The sequence below is a fragment of the Triturus cristatus genome, chromosome 4_1, assembly GCF_964204655.1.
Source record: "Triturus cristatus chromosome 4_1, aTriCri1.1, whole genome shotgun sequence".
Lineage (NCBI taxonomy): Eukaryota > Metazoa > Chordata > Amphibia > Caudata > Salamandridae > Triturus > Triturus cristatus.
Genome location: NC_140585.1, coordinates 1270321992 through 1270342665, shown reverse-complemented (window position 1 = coordinate 1270342665; position 20674 = coordinate 1270321992).

Here is a 20674-nt window from a genome sequence, read left to right as displayed (position 1 = left end):
GTAGAAGTTATTTTCTTCCCTTTCGGCAAATTTTCTTTTAAGACCACCGGTTTATCCACCGATATAATTTCATTATTTGGCGCTTTTTCCTGGGTGTGCAACTGTGTTTTTATATCCTTTTGGAGTGTTTGGAGTAGGTTCTCTATGTCTTGGAGCCTTTCTTGTATGGGGGCAAATAAAGATTTGATTAGTGTTGACAAGGTATATATCATAGAATTTTCCCTGTCTTCATAACCATCTGGACTACTCACTATATTACTCTCATCAAGAATATCAATTAAAGACTCATCTGGTAAAGTAGCATCTATCATAGGTAAAGACAATTTCTTATGACTGACAGCTTCAAGTTCTGATTCCTGATTAATCCCAACTTCATTTACCACAGACTCTTTAAAAACACCCTTCTTAACAATTTTAGCCTTAACCTTCTTACAAGATAACCTTTTATTCTTTGCGCACTTTTTTGGGATTGCCCCCTGCCTATTTCCTTTTAATTTTCGAGTTACAGTATCATCCTGGGTATCTAAATGTACCCCAATCAAAGTTTCTTCCACAGGGTTTAATAATTCTAATCCCGTGCTGATTGGGTTTTGTGATACCAGGTCAGTTGTGGCACTATTATGTATCTGCGCGTGTGCTTGTAATAAGGGAAGATCAGGCACGGTTTTATCAGGACTGCGAGCCGCAGCAATGTTGCCTATCGATGATCTCTTGGCAAAAGCTAGATCTTGGGATACCCTTCTCTCCATTAATACTATCCCTTGATCTATCAGGCTATTGGTGCGTACAATGAAATCATCTAATGTACCCGTCAGCTTATTTCCTGCGGTAACAACTTTACTTCTAGTTTCCCGCATATTCATATTAACAACCAACAATATAAACAGTAGGATAATCCTGTCTAATGTTGAATTGACTAAAATAACCTATATTTCCAGTGACACTAAATCGGGATCACATTTAGCATGTATATAACTTATATATTTAGAATGACAAAATATCAGTAGGGCTGTAGAACAATATTAGCGTGGATCCCTAAACAATATATCCCATGCGATATTTCGGATGATGTGTTTCAAATACAGGCCTTACTTCCTAGGCCGTCCCGTGCCTCTTTGTGCCTCTGAGGGCCTCAGAGGGCCCGCCCTTTGCCCGGGCTTAGCCCGGCGCAGTCCCGCGTGCGGTCCCCGCGTGGCGGTGGTTAGGCCAGTTTTTAAGCGCCTCCAGGCGCGATAGCAGAGTCGGCGGGTGCCGCTCGTAGGCTTGCCACTGATTCCTTCTCACCTGGGCTTGGAGCTGGACATTGAGGCTCACGCGAGGACATCGACGTGGACGCTGTGGACGCTGTGTTGAGTGGGGGTGATTTTATATTTGTGTTTCCCAGTCCGGGACTGCGAGGACCAGACTGCTTGGCGGTGTTAGCAGCTGCCTCCTCTTCCCGGCCCCGCCCCCCGCAGGCACTTAACGCCTCGCGGCCCCCGCTTTGCGGGTGCCGCTCGTAGGCTTGCCACTGATTCCTTCTCACCTGGGCTTGGAGCTGGACATTGAGGCTCACGCGAGGACATCGACGTGGACGCTGTGGACGCTGTGTTGAGTGGGGGTGATTTTATCTTTGTGTTTCCCAGTCCGGGACTGCGAGGACCAGACTGCTTGGCGGTGTTAGCAGCTGCCTCCTCTTCCCGGCCCCTCCCCCTCTACCTTATAGTCGCATCTCCTATCCACGCGCAAGCGGGACTCGCGCGGGTCGCAGCCTGGGGCTAAGCCTGGGCAAAGGGTGGGCCCTCTTAGGCCCTCAGAGGCCGAGCGAGGCCGGGCTGGGCTCGGTTATTTGACCCATTAGTACCTGTAGCGCCTGCATACGAGTGCTCCTAACGTTTAATATCTACTATGTCTAACACCCCTATTAACGTCGTAGTGGAGTTGACGGGAGCCACAGCAGCTGGTCCATTGGACACATATTTTAAAAAGGTGCTACATGAGGAGGAAAAGGACAATAACTTGGCCAAACGTAGGACTGAGCGTCGCCGCTCAATAGAAAGCATAAAGTTTAGGACTCCTGATAATTCTAATTTGCAGGTCCCCTTCCGGGTAGACGATTGCAGTGGTGCCATAGCAGACCCTCTTGTATTGCCGAGTGATTTTTGCCCGTTAAGGGACCATGCTCCTACCCTACCTGCCTCTAAAGAGCAGACTACTCAAGAGAACCATGCAACTGGACTTTCTGGTCTTCCCTTAGTTATAAATAAATTTACGCCAGTACCTGGTAAACAGGATAAGAAGTTTACCAAGCCGTCTAAAGCAGCTAAGATCCATGGGCCCCCCCCGACCATGAGAAGATGCAAGAAAGGGGGAGTCCCAGTTAAATCTAAGTATAACCATTCTGAATTCGGGAAACATGCATTGAAGGCCTTAAATCTAACTAAAGGGATGGCAGTTGAAGCAACTATTACACCCAAATTACCTTTTCAAGTGTCACCAGCCATCCACGAACCCGAAGTGCCCCCTATAACGTCGGGTTCTTTCTCTGTTGACCCATCGTTATCACCTTCCCCTTCGGTTGCCTGCCAGGATGTTTGGGGCCAGGTGATTAAGTCCCTCATTTCACCGCTTATTGAAGGCTTACTAAGAGTCGAGAAAAGGCTTGCGGACTTAGAAGTCGCAATAAGTAAGAAAATCGATCTGGCAATAGGACAGGGGAAGGCGGTTGTTGCTAGTGGCTTAGATCTCACAGCTGTGGCACCTAACTGCCACCCCCACGTTTCCCAGGCTATAGTTGAGCCGTCTAATCACCTAGCTGCGTCTCAGTATGTGTCCCTCCCACCTACGACTGGGGGCACCCAGAGAGCGCCCACTCAGGATGATATAGAGGGGGGGGGGGAAATAAATCTTCACACAACCACTTTGCTGGACAATAGGGAAAATTCCAGTACTGATAAGCCTGTAACATACCACATGCCACAAGTCGACCTGCCCCCCGAAGCTGTGCCCTTGGTGGTTGTTTTGACGGGGGTCCCACCTTTAATGGATAACAAAAGAGAAGGGTATACCGAGCTAAAAAATAAAATCATGTTTTGGCTTAGTAGTTATAGACCCATTGAGGAGAACATTAACGGTGAGATTTTACACGTCAGACGCCTCCCATGGCTGGGTGGTAAAAGTAAAAACATCGAGGGAGACATCGTGGTAGTAAATTTTAGAGACCCACGTGTAGTTAAGCATATCCTGGACTGGCCCTCTGAAATAGGTAACAACGGCATTATCCCACGTGCGCTAACCTACTTTTACCCCAGATCAACGGTGTTCCCCCCCTCCCGTATAACTAAGCAAGCTTCACGGTTTCCCATTCTACCAGGTACATTTATACCCAGCCACTTGTCACGCTCCTCACACACCACCTATGCTGCTGACCCTTTAAGTTGGAACTTTATTCCTCCTAGGTCTATTAGGAATTACAACAGAGGATGTGGCAATGTGAAGCCTTCCACTCCTTTAGAGACAATGAATCGGTTCCAGGCCCTCTCTAGCCTGGCAGACTGCGATTGATGGCTAAAGTCCCCCCAGGATCGAGGGGGGCGATTAGGTTCATTTAGTCCTAGGGATGATACTCGTGAGATGCGTTTGGAAGTTCCCGGAGCTGTTCCTGTAATCACAGGACAACCCACTATAATCGGATCTGCTATTGGCGGGATTGTACCCCCCTACCTTTCCGTACCTCTGGACCATAGCGCTGTAGACCTCAGGTTGTCAGATCCCCCAGTCCAATCAGATCCCATAGGTGCCCAAATCATGGCAGATTCGGATATGCACGCGGGGGTCCCCTCCGAATTGCATTTAATAGATAATAAAATCTTAAATCTAGTTTCATGGAATGTGGCGGGTCTGCAAAGAAAGTTGGACCTACCTGAGTGGAATCTCTTCATCGATCAATTCGATGTATGTTTATTCCAAGAAACATGGAGTATATCCCCATTACACAAATCAGGATACTCCACTTTTTTCATACCAACTCAGAGTAGCGGAAGGGGTAGGCCAGCCGGGGGTCTACACGTATGGATCAAGAATGCCCTGAATTGGAAAGTAACTACTTATGACTCCGGGTGTTGCGACATCCAACATATTTCATTTGAGGGGGTAAACAGCAGGATAGATCTATTTAATGTTTACGCAAGATGGAACACAGGGGATTTAAATTCAAGTACTATATCTATTTTAGATCAGGTATTAGCTATCTGCCCCCCCTCCTCTAAAATTATAGTGGGAGGGGATCTTAATTGTACTTTTGAACCACTGGAAGGTGATGATCCCCTGGGTATTGAGGAGGTGGACTCTAGATGGTCAATTCCCACCTTGTCCTTGGCCCCAATCAAAAAATGGTCATCTAAGGTTATACAGATTAATTCCCTAACTTTGGAATATAACCTTAGAGCTCTCAATGGTAGGACTTTCTCTGACTCTGACGGTGCGATGACCTTCAATAGGTTAAGTAGCCCGTCAAGAATTGATTACATCTTATTAGATGTGACACTGTGGAGTGATTTAGTAGATATGGTGGTGACTCCTTCACAGGACAGTGATCACAATCCTTTATGCATGACGATAAGATGGGGGCAGCGGAATAACATCCAGAGGTTATCACACCTGAGGTCCACTAAGGAGGTGACACCATTTCAGGGAAACCGAAGACTGAAATGGGAGAAGGTTAAATCACAGGTTCACAACTTGGTAAAGATTAGGGCGCATGTTGAAGACCTGAGTACGGAATTGGTGGGGCTTGATCAGGATCTAGCGTCCGTCCAGGGCACGCTTTTCGCTCAGGCGTACAATAACTTAACAGCGAAAGTAGGGGAATTTTTCTTAATTGGAAATAATAAGGGCAAGAGAGGTGGTAGGGTAAACAACACAGCTATAACAAGTAACCCTTGGTACTCGGCCCATTGTAAGGATAAAAGAAATGAGATCAGAATCGCCCTGCGTAAAAAGAATCAATCCCTGGTTAGTGTAGCCAGGAAAGATTATGCAAGGGCTTTGGAGCAAGCAAAACGAGAGTGGGAAGAACAACGCTGGCAAGACCTCAAGACAGCTTCTAAAAGAAAGAATTCATCGCTGTTTTGGGATCTGATTAACAAAGCTAGGTTGACTAGTTCTCGACCCTTAGATAGTCATATAACAGGCCAGCAATGGCAATCCCATTTTTCCACCTTGTATGGAGGGTCAGAAATGTCCCTCTCTCCTCCTGATCATGTCCTTAGCGTCCCTCCCATGCTCCCGGTTAGGGAACCCTTTTTGCCCTCTGAGGTGGTGCTAGCCATCAGACATCTCACCCCAAAGAAAGCAGCCGGGCCAGATGGGATCCCTGGAGACCTCCTTATGGAGGACCCAGAACTATGGGCCAAACTCATTGCAAACATAATGAACCTCATTTCTCACGGATACCCCGTACCACACTCGTGGAAGGGAGCGGAGGTAATCACGGTCTTTAAAAAGGGGGCCAGAGACGACCCTGCCAACTATAGACCAATCAGTTTGATTGATGTGTTACAGAAGGTGGTTGGCAGGGTAATTATATCGAGGGTTGGCACCTGGATGGAAGAGATGCATGTTTTGTCCCATTTGCAAGCGGGGTTCCGCCAAAAGGTGGGTACGATGGACCAGGTCTTTCGCTTCTTTGCGATCTATTGGAAGTCGGTTACCATTAACAAAGGTAGCTTATACCTGGCTTTCATAGATCTCAGGATGGCCTTCGACCTGGTCCCTCGTGAGAGGCTGTGGGAAGTTTTGGAGAATATGGGGTTCCCCGGACCCCTTTTGAGTTTAATTGTGCATCTCCATGAGGGGAACTATGCCAGAATCAGGTGGGGTACTCAAGGTCAATTAACTGAGAAGATACCCGTGAAGAGGGGTGTACGCCAGGGATGTGTTATGGCTCCAACGCTGTTCTCTCTCTTTGTGAATGGAGTGGTGGATTATCTGAGAGGTGAACCAGCTGATGCTCCATCCCTGGCAGGTGAAAAAATCCCCACACTCCTCTTCGCGGATGATACCATCTTGATCTCTAAATCCCCGTCTGGCCTACAAAAGCTGTTGAATTGTTTTAGCACATTTTGTACTGATAGAGGTCTCACCATCAACACTCTAAAAACTAAGCTCATGGCCTTAGTTCCATCACCCAGATTTAGAAACAATTTTTTACTTAATGGGGAGCCCTTGGAGCTGGTAGACTCCTCTGACTATCTGGGTATTAGGGTTAATAATCGTATGAGCTGGAAGGACCACCTGGCTAAAATGATGTTAAATTACAAAAGAGCTTCTGGGGCAGTTATGAGAGAACACCGGAAATCCAAGAGTAAGCCCTTATCACCGCTCCTAACTATTTATGAGGGCCAAGTTCTCCCATCCGCCCTATATGGCTCAGAACTATGGGGGTTTGAAAATACAATAGAGCTGGACAGAGCTGAAAATAAGTTTTTGAGAGATGCGGTAGCCCTCCCAGTCTCTACCCCGTTAATTCCTCTCCGGGCAGATATGGGCTGGCGCCCTCTCTAGGATTTAGTGCGCTTGCGCCCGTTACTTTTTTGGGTTCGCTTACGAAGGACAAGGGAGCTTCAGGATTATGCCGCCGCCCTAGACGAATTAATCCAGCTTAATTCCAACAATAGGATTAAATGGCTGAGCAAACTGAAGCGGTTGGTAGTTCTCTTGGGTTTGAGCGACTCCTGGGAAAGCCAATCACCTCCACCCAAGCTGGTGATTAAACAGCTATATAGGGATCTAGTCCAGCAAGAGATCCTCTCCAGTAGTTCTGGGGGTCCCCTTACTGAGCGTTTCTTGTCCTTCAAATGGATTAGGAGTTTCGAACCACTCTTGGACTATATCGAGTTGCCCTTGGATAGAGCACTTTACTTGAAGGTTAGGTTTGGGATCCTCCCAGTAAACGATTTCACTTTGGGCTGGAAAAAGCATGATGGCAAAGATAATTCATGTCCGGGCTGTGCAGCCCCTACAGAGTCCGTGGCACATCTCTTCTTTGCTTGTCCAGCCTATAGGGTTGCCAGGAGGATTTGGCTAAAGCCGCTATGCAGGGGTTTGGGCATTAGATGTCATAAAACGGCCCTGCGGATACTCAGCACTGATACTTCCTCTATTGCTATGGTCTGTGGAGTTGCGAAATTTCTGGGCAGTGCTTGGCGATCCCGTATGAGGTGTTGTAAAACTTACTCTTGCCCACCTATTAGTTAAAAGTTCTTGGTTAGGATTTCTATCATGTCTGATATGCGACTTGTGTTTATCCTTAGTAGGGTATTGGTAAAATGCCGCTTCTATTTTTATGTTTGGTATTTTATATATTGTATTGTGCTGTTATATTGCTCTTTTATGATGAAATTTCATCGAATAAAGAATTGTTTCATGAGTCGGCGGGATCCGGTTCCTGTCCGGCGCTAGGGCTGTTGGGAAAGGTAGTCCCCTCCACACAGCGGCCGCGTATTGAATGGCGGCAGCGGGAGGGAGACAGCACTCGTTTCACTGATGGCCAGGTAGGATGCGGCGTCAGGGATCACTCAGCCCTCCAGGACACGGTTTTCTGAAAAGTCACCCGCTTTGCCAGTAGTTAGGTCAGTTTTTAAGCGCCTCCAGGCGCGATAGCAGAGTCGGCGGGTTCCGGTTCCTGTCCGGCGCTAGGGCTGTTGGGAAAGGTAGTCCCCTCCACACAGCGGCCACGTATTGAATGGCGGCAGCGGGAGGGAGACAGCACTCGTTTCACTGATGGCCAGGTAGGATGCGGCGTCAGGGATCACTCAGCCCTCCAGGACACGGTTTTCTGAAAAGTCACCCGCTTTGCCAGTAGTTAGGCCAGTTTTTAAGCGCCTCCAGGCGCGATAGCAGAGTCGGCGGGTTCCGGTTCCTGTCCGGCGCTAGGGCTGTTGGGAAAGGTAGTCCCCTCCACACAGCGGCCGCGTATTGAATGGCGGCAGCGGGAGGGAGACAGCACTCGTTTCACTGATGGCCAGGTAGGATGCGGCGTCAGGGATCACTCAGCCCTCCAGGACACGGTTTTCTGTTTTGCTCATTATCAGAGCGGGTCGGTGTGAGTGCCCTGCTGCAGGCTGCTCTCGCTATAGGACAGTTGTGCACGTGCTCCCAGCGTGCATGAACGTCCTGCACAGACCTGGCTGTAACCAGCTAGCATGTGGCACCCCATGTGGCACCCCTTCCCCAGCCTACAGCTGGTCCCATCTTTAGCATCGCGCCGGCGTCTCACCGTTACAGAACAGATCTCAGTGACCATTTCCTCTTTAATTTTTTTTAAATTGTTATTATTATTATTATTATGGGGCGGAGGGTATGACCAGCCAGCAAACTGCAACAAGCATTGGCATAGCCAATAGGTCTCGCTTTTGGGACATAATAAGTATTTAGTTATGCAGCACAATATCCTTGGGACAACAACATCAACTGTTGCATTGCTAAACACTTATAAGATCCCAAAAGCGAGACCTATTGGCTATGCAAATGCTTGTTTTTCCTGAAGCTGGATTGGGAGGAGTGGAGGATGTTGTGCTCTTCGATGAATGTTGCGAGTTGACTGCTGATGGCTTTCTCAATAACTTTCGCAGGGAACAGGAGCAGGGAGATGGGTCTGTAGTTTTTGAGGTCGGTGGGGTCCATCGAGGGTTTCTTCAGGAGGTGGTTAACCTTGGCGTGTTTCCAGTCGTCGGGGAACAACGCGATCACCAGGGAGTGGTTGATGGTGTGGTGGAGCATGGGTGCAATGGTCACAGCGGCTCTGTTGAAGATGTGGTGGGGGCAGGGGTCTATGGAGGCCCCGGAGTGGATTGACTTCATCGTCTTCAGTGTATCTTCGATGGTGAGGGCTGTCCAACTGTCAATCGTTGGCTTCAGGGTGTTGGGGGTGGTTGGTAGGGGTTCCGTGTGTTGGTTGTCTTCATCGAAGTTGTCGTAGATGCTCATGATTTTGTGGGGAAAGAAGGTGCTGAGTTTGTCGCAGAGGTCCTGTGAGGGATGGATGTCAGTCGACTCGCTGGTGGATTGGGTGAACTCCTTGATGACGTTGAAGAGTTCTTTGCTGTTGTGTGCCTGTGTGAAGATTCTGTCTTCAATCGCTTTTTTCCTTGTTTTTCTGATGAGTTGGTGGTGGGCGTTGGTAGCGGCTCTGAAGTAGTTGTGTGATTCTGTGGATTTAGTGTTCCTCCATGTCTTTTCAAGGCGGCGGCAGGTGCGTCTGGACTCTCGAAGTTTGGTGGTGAACCATCTGGCTTTCTTGGCATGGGTGTCGTTTTTCTTGAGGGGGGCTACGGTGTTGGCACTGTCAGAGATCCAGCTGTGCAGTGTTCAGGCTACTGCGTTGGGTTTGTCGTTTTCCGCGATGGTTGGGGTGGAGTTGCTGAGTGAGGAGGTGAGCTGGTCATCGGTGATTCTGGTCCAGTTTCTTTGTGGGACCAGGTGCTGGTGTCTGTGGATGGTGGGTGTTCTGAAGGTGAAGTGGACGCATCGGTGGTCCGTCCATGGGAGTTTGGTGGGGTGCCTGAAGGTGATGGCCTTTCCTGTTATGAAAAGGGGGTCGAGGGTGTGTCTTGCAGAGTGCGTAGGTATGTCACGATTTGGCAGAGTCCAATGGTGTGAAGGTTGTCGAGGAGGGATGTGGTGTTGGGGTCCAGTTGGTTGTCGATGTGGAAGTTGAGGTCTCCCAGCAGGGTGAAGATGGTGGATGCGATGGCATGCGGGGAGATGATGTCCGAGATGGAGTTGGTGAACGGTCCGCGGGGTCCAGGGGGTCGGTAGATGAGGGTTCCTTGGAGGCTGGTGGTAGGGTTGGTCTGTATCTTGAAGTGTAGATGTTCCATCATGTCTGTGGGCTCATCGGGGAGTGTGCTTAGGTGGAGGGTGGATTTGTGGACGATGATGATTCCTCCTCCCGGGCGGTTGTGGCAGTCCTTTCTGGAGATCTTGTACCCTTGGGGAATGGCGATGGCGATGTCCGGTCCCAAGGTGGTGTTGGTCCAGGTCTCGGTGAGGAATGCTATGTCCGTGTTGGTGCTGTCGATGAGGTCCCAGATTTCGGTGGCGTGTTTTTGGAGGGATCAGACGTTGAGGAGGATGCATTGCAGGGTCTTCATTTTGGTTGTGTTCTTGCAGTCGGGTTGAGCTTGGTCCGTGTTCTTGACCGTGCTGTGGGTTTGTTGGCAGCGGTGGAAGCTGAAGGGTCCGTGGGTGTCGACTGGCGAGGCTAGCCTGCAGTTGTTGTTGCGGCCTGGGTTGAGTTTGTGGAGTGCAGTTGGGCTGTAGCATTGGCGGTGCGGCGGTCCAAGGTTCCTGGTGCTGGTCGCGGTCGGGTCTCGGACGGGTGCAGATGGGCTTGCCTTAGACGCGCCTGCTGTGCACGTCCACTGCCCGACCGCGCAGCGGTCGCCATTATGTAGGGGAGGGGAGGGATGCTCAGCTGGGAGGCAGGAAACGGGTTAGGGCAGGGGGCGGGCCACCGGCAGCAGCGGCCAGAACAGGGAGGTGGGCAACGACGAGGAGGTGAGAGAGGAGCAGAAAATAGAACAACGAATGGCAAGTAACAGAGCAAGGACACACTAAGCACAGTCAACGTAAAAACCAATAAAGAGAAGAAGATATGGTCGCAGTACACAATGAAGAGAAAAAGATAAGGTCACAGTACACAATAAAGAGAAAAAGATATGGTCACAGTACACAATAGCGAAAACTACAAAAGAGATAAGTAACTGCAGAAAGCGATGGTCGACAATTACCGCATCGCGGCATGCAGGGCAGCCACGGCACACAACAGGGCAGACAGCAGGCTAGAACACCCAGGCTGGGGGCTCAAAGGCGATGTCTGAGGCAATGGAGCTGTCAGAGAGAGTGCAGACCTGTGACCGAGGTCAAGGTCTAACTAGCACTCCCCTTCAGCAGTCGGCATTATGTAGGGGAGGGGAGGGACGCTCATCTGGGAGGCGGGAAACGGGCGAGGGCAGGGGGGAGGGGCCGCAGTGCAGCAGCAGCGGGAACAGGGAGGTGGGAACTGGCGAGGAGGTGAGAGAGGAGCAGAAAATAGAACAACTAATGGCAAGTAACAGACCAAGGACACACAGAGCACAGTCAACGTAAAACCCAATAAATAGAAAAAGATATGGTCACAGTACACAATGAAGAGAAAAAGATAAGGTCACAGTACACAATAAAGAGAAAAAGATATGGTCACAGTACACAATAGCGAAAACTACTAAAGAGATAAGTAACTGCAGAAAGCGAAGGTCGACAATTATCGCGTCGCAGCACGCAGGGCAGCCACGGCATGCAACAGGGCAGACAGCAGCCTAGAACAATCAGCTTGGGGGCTCAACGGCGATGTCGGAGGCGATGGAGCTGCCGGGGAGAGTGCAGGCCTGTGACCAAGGCCAAGGTCTTACTAGTGCTCACCCGCAGCGGTCGGCATTATGTAGGGGAGGGGAGGGGAGGGATGCTCAGCTGGGAGGCGGGAAATGGGTGAGGGCAGGGGGAGGTACCGCGGGGCAGCAGCGGCAGGAACAGGGAGATGGTAAACAGAGAGGGGATGAGAGAGGAGCAGAAAATAGAACAACGAATGGCAAGTAACAGAGCAAGGACACACTGAGCACAGTCAACATAAAACCCAATAAAGAGAAAAAGATATGGTCACAATACACAATAAAGAGAAAAAGACATGGTTACAGTACACAATAAAGAGAAAAAGATATGGTCACAGTACACAATAGCGAAAACTACAAAAGAGATAAGTAACTGCAGAAATGCGATGGTCGACAATTACCTCGTCGCGGCATGCAGGGCAGCCACGGCACACAACAGGGCAGACAGCAGCCTAGAACACCCTGGCTGGGGGCTCAACAGCGACGTCGGAGGCGATGGAGCTGCGGGGGAGAGTGCAGGCCTGTGACCGAGGTCAAGGTCTTACTGTAATGTATCATGTATTAACAACGTGGTCGTTGTAACGACCACGTTGTAAAAGCACACGATGTAATACATCACGTTGTAATGTTATATATTCCTGATTTATGCCTCCAGGATGAAGATATATTCGCCCATCCAACGCATGCACAGGGCCATGGGCCATTTTCCCTCACCTCTTAACCCCCCCCAACATCCACATGTACACATTTGTTCACCGAGCCGCCAGCACAATTTATTGCTAGATGCCCGGGGCTCCCTCTCACATTTTTGTTAATTCCCTAGGGTGGCATGGTGACACTCATCGTGCTCTTTAACACGAGTCATCCCTGATTCCAAGTACTTTTCCTGGATTAACAGGGGGTGATGACTTTCAAAACCTGAAATATACTTCCAGTTTGTGAGGTTGGTGAAAATAGTTGAGGCCTACGAAGATCAATGTTTGTCTGCTCCTTTCAAGGTGAATTTCATTTGTAGCCAATTCAAACAATTCTCTATTCCAAGTGGCTTATTTACAAGTTTGATTTTGTAGGATGTTTAGTTATACTACAGTAGTACTACTCACGCAAAGTGCAGTTCACAAACCTACATGTGGAGACCTCCACCTTCCTAGTGTGTCTGTGCAGAGATCTCCACCGTAGTAAATGTGGGAGGTACTTGAGGAGTGGCAGGTAAATGGGGATTACTGGCTCCTAAATAGGTGAAAGTATGGGAGGTGAAAGGATGTGTAAGGAGGATTTATGGAGTGAAATACAAATACAAACACCCACCCACAAATGAGTAAGCTCATTACTTTTCATAAACTACACATCTGAAGTTACAAAAGCCAAAAATGTCACAAAACAATAGTAAATGTATTCCAGATAACCCTTGAAGTAAGTCTAGCACCACACATGTCCAGTCACAGGTACTGTAATACATTCCTGCAGAAAAGAATGGCAACACAAAATAACAATAGAGAAAAATAGGAAAATAATTGGAAAAAGTTTTTCAAAAAATTATTTTTCATTGTTTTAGCTAGGCTTATTACACTTAAAACACAACTCGTAATGTAAGGCAAGGAAGTATTGACTGTGGACTACAACACCCATCTTCAGTTAAAACACATTAGAACACCAACCGGTCACATACAGGCTAACCATATAAGTTCAAACCTCACACTCCAAACAATTTGTTGGCATTCGCTATGTCGAAGAGGTGTTCAATTCCAGGAATCAGGGAGAACATAGAGGAAAACTATTCCAGTTACTGACGGCAGTCACTCTGCTATTCTGGGGTCAGAGTAGAGTAGAGGTTAACACTTTCTGATGACCCATCATGTTCTTGGGCAGACAGGAGGTCAGGGATAAGCTGGTTCTCCTCTTTCACCCCTTCTTCTGAAACCAGGAGCATGCTAACCTCGGACTTCTCAAAGTGAGGTTTGAGGTGGTTCAATTGGACTACTCTTAAGGGGTTTCTAGGGGTCTTGAAATCCACTAGGTAGGTGGACTCCCCCTTCTGCTCCTTCACCTCATACGGGCCTGTCCAGTGATCCTAGAGAACTCTGAGCGCCACAGGTTGCATAACCCACACCTTCTGGGCGGGGTGAAACTTACCAGAGGGGCCTTCTGGTCATACCAGAGCTTCATACCTTCTTGACTTGCCTCAAGATTGCTTGTTGCCTTTTTAAAGGCTAAGAGGTCCCCTAACAGGGTGTGCATAGAGAGCTTAACTGGGCTAAATTCAGCTCCCTTTTGTGGCACTTCCTGTAGGCAAACAGAAGGTATGGCATGAGGACATCACACTTGCGCTTCATTGGCACAGGTAGACCCATTATCATTCCTTTGAGGGTCTTATTAAATCCCTCCACAAGACCGTCTGTTTGGGGATTGTGGAGAACTTATAAATTAATCCACACTCATCCCACATGGACTTCATCTACACTGACATGAAGTTAGTGCCTCTGTGAGACACTCCCTGTTTGGGGAACACCACACAGGTAAAAAATCCCATCAGGGGCCAGCGCAGGTGCAGTCACTGGCCTCAGAGAGATTGCCTCTGGGTAGTGAGTGGCGTTGTGCTCCAAAACCAGGATGAACCTAATGACTAAAGCTGTGTTGGAGTCCAAGAGTCCAACAATGTTGGTGCCCGCCCTCTTAAAGGAAGTGCTAACCAAAGGTAATGGGATCCGGGAGCCCTGTGTTTTCCCTGATGTTCCACTGGCCTGGCAAATAGGACAGGACCTACAGAATGCATCTAAGGCCATCTTCATACAGGGTCAATAGAAGTGCGCAACATGCCTGGTGAAGGTCTTGCCTTGCCCCAGGTGTCCTTCCAGGGTTATGTAATGAGCAAATCCTAATTGGAAGGGCCCATGATGCAGGCTACCAACACACAGGCTGTCCTAAGTTCAGGAACCTTAGGCTCGCTACATAGGTTGTCTCCAGGTCAGAGGTATCTCCTGCTGGGTGGGCCTCAGCTTACCACCTCAAGCCCTCTACAGTGGGGCACTCTTTCTGTTCTTTTCAGAATTCCTCTCCGGTAGGTTTTCCATCAACTTGCCAACCAGCCAACTCAGGCAGGTCACCCAGGGTGGCAGTATCCTCCCTGGTTGGCTCAGGAGCATCCTCCGCAGGTTCCCCGTTAACCTGACCATTGGAACTTCAGGGGCTGGTTTCCCATTCCCCTTGCCCTCACTCTTCTTGGCAGCTGCCTGGGCCATTGTCAAGGTTCCAGGCACCCTTGACTCGCCTCTAGGGCTGTCATGGACCTTTTGGTTATATAGACCCATTTATGCAATCCCAGCATCTCCAAGTGCAACCTTACATCTACCTCCCTCCAGATAGTGTGATCCAGGTTATTGACTAACAGACAGTCTATAGGCATTTCAAGACTCACAGCTACTTTTAGAAAACCTGATACTCCCACCCACTGAAAGGGAGCCAGAGTCATCTGTCGATGATTCTCACAGTTGTCTGCAATTATGACTTTGTGGAATGTGTCAGGGAGGGCCTGCCCTGAGGCACCAGCTGACACCTTAGAGTAGTCATGCTGGCTCCTGTGTCCTCAGAGCCTCCACCCGTTGCCCATTGATAGAGACCCACTGCCTATACTTAGATGTATTTGCAGGCATATGGGTTTTTAGCACCATCTCTCCATCCCCCAGGGACATTAGGGTCACCTCTGTCTGCTTCTCACAGCTAACTGGGAATACCTCCTCCCCAAGCAATACTCACCATCCCAGGTGTCTGCCCACCAGTGAGAATCTGTGCCCTCTTGGGACATTTGGGTGTCTCCCTTGGAGTGCCAATGCTTGTAACATTCTGCACATTGGGGGACAATCCTCCCTGTCTGCACTTAAAATAATCCCTTGATCTTGGATTCGGACTGGGACTGGTTACCACTGTTCCCTTGGAAAATATTTTGCGGGCTTTTGAGAACTCCTTACTTTCAAGTTTTTCTCACCTCTCTTACTTCTGGTGGGAACCCTGACCACTCTTTTGGGAGTCTGTCCTAGATGCCTTTTTGGACACTGGTGCTGACCCAGAGGTCCACCTCCTCAACAGGCTTCCTGGGGTCAGTCAGCTTGCTGTGCAGCGGTGTAAAACAAGAATGGACATGTGCTCCCTGAGAATCAATTATACAACCCATTGTTATGATTAACTTTGCTGTCCCTTATCCAGTCATTTGGTACCTTGTTAACTTAGGAAATACACCCAAGACTGTTTGGGGAGTTTGTGGCTGTCCTGAAACTCTGGTGATACTTTTCTGGGGTCATGGGGGTGTACCTGGTTTGGTCCTCTACTGCTAGGATCAGAAGAGTGTCCCTCCCCACTGGAGGCATATGCTTCCACAGACCACTTCACCAGTCCTCCTCTGGGATTTTCTGTACTCTCAGGGTCACCTCATAAGCTGAAAACCATTTATCAATGTCATTTCCAACCACATGACAGGGTACCAGGTCTTTGGGTATACAGACCTTCCTATTCACCGATGGTATGCTTGCGCTCATGGGCCATTCTCCTTTCTTCTATGGGCAGTCTCATTTCCTTAAGTGCCAGTTCTTTCTCCATTTTTAATTTCGCGATTTGCAGCCAGTTCCTCTGTGGAATGGCCATTCAATACAACACTTCCTGCTCTGGCAGGGAGTTCCAATTCAGGAGATGGGTACTCCACCTCCCCTGAAGGCAGTATTTCTGGGCTGATGTCCAGATCCTGATCCTCCTCATCCATAATCAACCCCATCCTCCTTATCCTCTGTGGTTGTTGTCAACTGGTTGACCTCTGTCCAGGCCATCAAAGATTTTGCAGCGCCAACATTTTGGTGCCCTTCTTCATTTGCAGTCCCCTTTCCTTGCAGTACTGTTTAAGCTCAGCCACAGTGTAACATTCCAAGAAGACCAGCTCAAACTCCATTACTGCAGGTATGGTTTCACACAGTCCAGTAGCAGGAGTGAGGGTGGATTTCGAAAAATAAAAAGCCAATCAAGGAGAATTTAAAGAGTTTGAATCGGTCTTAGATTATTTATGTGGGGTGGTAGTGTAACACAAGATTATTGTTTGGCACTGCACAAACACAAGTCCAAATCTTCACCGCTGAACACTAGTATAAGAAATTGAGTTACTGGTTGAGGGAGGTGAAACACTTCTTAACAAGCAAACCCTAAATTAACCTGTACTCAACCCTTGTGTAGCTTGGCACAGTGCAGTCAGGCTTAACTCAGAGCCAATTTGTAAAGTATGTGTGCAGCACTTCAAACAGTAACACAGTGAAAACACACCACAAAAGGATCCCACAACAGGTTTAGAAAATAAGAGTAATTTTTATTAAATTAAACAAGACAAAAATCCAATAAGTAGAACAGGAGATATACAGGTCTAAAGATGTTACTAAAATTAGTGCAAAAAATCTCAAAGCACCAACAGAGGATATCTGGTCATACCACACCAGGACAAAGTCACAAGTTTAGGCTGATTGCCATAAAGTGTGGTCTGGCTACAGGGACCCAGTTAGGCCTACTAAACAAAGTACCATAAATCCTTGTTTGCGGAGTGTTGCAAGGGCCCGCGTCAAAGATATGTTGCGCAGCCGAAGCGATGCATCAGTTACAAGATGAGGTGAGGTCCAGCTGCATCGTTGAGGATTCTGTTGATGAGGGCTTGCAATGCAAAATCGGGGCTGAGGATGCTGTGTGGAATTGAGGCAATGCATCGTTGTTGGGGCTGGTGTTGACGGGGGATGCGAGGGCCTACGCCGAGGATACATTTCATAATGGCGGTTCCGATGAGGCGACGGGCTGCAAAAATGCACCAGCAGTGATGCGTCGGATTTGCGCTGGGTTGGGCCACACAGCAGAAGAGATACATCAATTCAGCTAAGTCCACAGAGGCTGGCAGAGCACCTTAAGCCCACCTACAAGGTTTCAGGACTGGGGTGGCACCACTTGGCAGGGTAGACTCACAGATGGCAGAGTCCAGGTGCTGTGATCAGTGTTGTTGGAGGCTTCTGTCCCTGCAGCTCTGGTAAGGATGTCAGCCAACTAAACCATTGAGTCACTTTGGGGTCCTGGGTTCAACAGATTCAGTCCTCCTCACTAAGGCAGAAGGGCAGCAGGCAGCAGGTCAGCACAGCAGGGCAGCAGTTCTTCAGAGCAGCAGTCCAGCATAGTGGCAGTCTTTTCAGCAACACAGCAGTCCTTCTTCCTGGTAGAGTATACACAGATCTCCAAAAGTGCACTGACGGGTTGGTGTCTGAGGTCTAGTATTTATACCCAGTTGTCCTTTTTAAATGGGGGAGAAGCTTCTAGAGATTTCCCTTTGAAGTTCCCAAGCATCCTGCCTTCTCTGCCAGGCCTCCAGACTACCTACAGCCCTTAGTGAAGAGCCAGGACACAGCCTATTCAATTTAAGTATGGCTGTGCTCGGTTCCCCCCTCCCATCCTGCCAGTGATGACCCATCCAGATACACTTGACAGTTGAGCATTGTGTATTCGTGCTAGACAGCCACACACAATAGTCTTTCTATTGTGTGTGGCTGTCTAGCAGGAATACACAAAGCTCAACTGTCAGCTACACCCAGTCATGTGGGACCCGGAGACAGGCCTCAGGCACTAAATGGTAAAGGTAGGAAATGTCAACTTTCTAAAAGTAAACACAAGGAGAAGATGGACGGAGCGATGAAACTTTTCAGACACTCACCCCCAGTCACAGATCTGGTTTGAATTCATCATTGTTCTTTAGCTCACTTCACCACCCTAGCTCAGACCCATATATATACAAATCAGTATTGACTCTGTGCCTCATGGGAACAGTCCAGCCCGAACTGCCAAGGCAGGTCTTCCCTGGACTGGAAACAAGCATCCTGGGATTGGTTTCGGAGTAACACCCCTCATCAACCAGGCTAGCTTGAATCCAGTGGCAAAGTGAGCAAGGTACTGGGAGGACAAGGTCTGACTGTCAAGGCCAGTAAGTGTCAGATAGAGCAGGGTTCAGTTGTGGTGCAGCCCATTCAGGCCAAAATCCAAACCATTCTGGCTTGGGAACTACCCAAGATCCAGACAGAGGGGAGAGACATCTTAGGCCTCACCGGTTATTACAGGAGATTTGCCAAGAAGTATGGCACCATTGTGTCACCCTTGACAGAGCTGACTTCCAAGAAACCCAGGCAGGTGATCTGGACAGAGACGTGCCAGGACTCTTTTGACTCCTCAAAGTAGGTCATGTGCCCAGCAACCATGCTGAAAGCCCAGGACTTCTCCAAAGAATTTGTTGTACATACAGACACCTCAGAGCATGGCTTATGGGCCATACTCTCACAGCTGATCAAAAATCAAAAAAGTTCTGGATCAACCTGTAGCCTTCATCAGTAGGAGGTTACTTCCCTGGAAACAAGAGGTGGAGTGTAATAGTAAAGGAACCCTTTGCAGTGGTCTGGGTACTGAAGAAACTGAGGCCATGCCTGTTTGATGCTCACTTTCAGGTTCAGACAGAGCACTGACCCTTCAGATGGCTAATAAAGATGAGCAGTGAGAATCCCAAACCTTTGAGGTGCTCCAACTCCCTACAAGGAAGGGAATTTAAAGTGGAACACCGTCCTAGAGCAGACCACACCAATGCTGAAGGTCTCTACACGATTTTTGCCTTAGTGTAGAGAACGTCCAAGGGGTTGGGAAGTTGCCCCCACTTTCAGCTGAGGGGGACATGTGTTTGACCTGGCATCCTTAGAGTGGTGTTCCCCCTAACTTTTTGCCTTCAACCTTCCTGTTTGCCGACTTCGTTTTTGCCGGCTTGAGGAGTCAGCACACTTTACAACTGCAAACCAGTGCTAAAGTGCTTGTGTGGTCTCCTTATAACATGGCAGAATTGGCTTATATCCAATTGGTATATTTAATGTACTTGTAAGTCCCTAGTAAAGTGACACTACCTGTGCCCAGGGACTGTAAATTACATTCTACTAGTGGGCCTGCAGCACTGATTATGCCACCCACTTAAGTAGCACTTTAAACATGTCTCAGGCCTGACAATGCAGCCTGTGTTCAGTTCTAAACTGTCCTTTAAATCTGACAGTTGTCAGGCCCAAACATTCCTTTTTCCCACAAATAAGTAAGCCCTAGAGCAGGCCCAGGATGGCCTAGAGGGCAGGGTGCAATGTACTTAAAAAGTAAGACATGTACTCTAATGATTTATATGTCCTGGTAGTAAAAAACTCTTACATTTGTTTTTCACTACTGCAAGGCCTACATATTCCATAGGATAACATTGGAGGTACCTTATTACATTTAATTCACTTTAATTTCCAAATGGGAACAGGTGACAGTTCATGTTTAGTGTCTTTGGAATTGTAATTAAAAAACCTCACTTATTTTGAGGACAGATTTGATATTACAATTGAGAAAATGCCACTTTTAGAAAGTTGTGGTGAAATGTGGGTGGGCAAAACCTTGTGCACCCATCTGTCGCACTGCTAAGTGGGAAACATCAAGATTAACCACTCCTCGTTAATTTATCCTTATTCATTATTTCATTCCAAACTTTGTACTGTTGCTTCATCATTATTTCATCAACTTTATGAAATCACCGCTGAGACAGCGTAGTTCCACCTTCATGCTTTATTTCATAATTTCCTTTTTCATTTTTTCTTATGTCTCCTGAGTGCCCATTACGGCATTTCGCAGCGACACGTTAAAAACAAAGTTCAAGGCAGACCATACATCATGGTAGACTCATTTCTTGTGTCTATTTGTTTTTCACTACTGCAAGGCCTACATATTCCATAGGATAACATTGGAGTTACCTTATTACATTTAATACACTTTAATTTCCAAATGGGAACAGGTAACAGTTCATGTTTAGTGTCTTTGGAATTGTAATGAAAAATCCTCACTTATTTTGAAAACAGATTTGATATTACAATTATGAAAAGGCCACTTTTAGAAAGTTGGCATGTTTCTCCCTTAGACATTTTGTTCCTGGAGCCTGTCTCTAGGCCACATGACTGGGCTTTGCGTATTCCTCCTAGACAGTCATACATAGTAGGGAGCCTAGGTGTGTCTGGATGGGCCATCACTGGCAGGATGGGAGGGACGAGTTGGGTACAGCACCACTTACACTTGAATAGGCTGTGGCCTGCCTTCTCACAAAGGACTGCATACCCCTTGGAGTTAGTCTGGAGCCAGGGCAAGGATGGCAGGGAACCAGAGTGCTTCAATGGCAAGCCTCTAGAGTTTTCTCATACTTCAAAGGCACAACA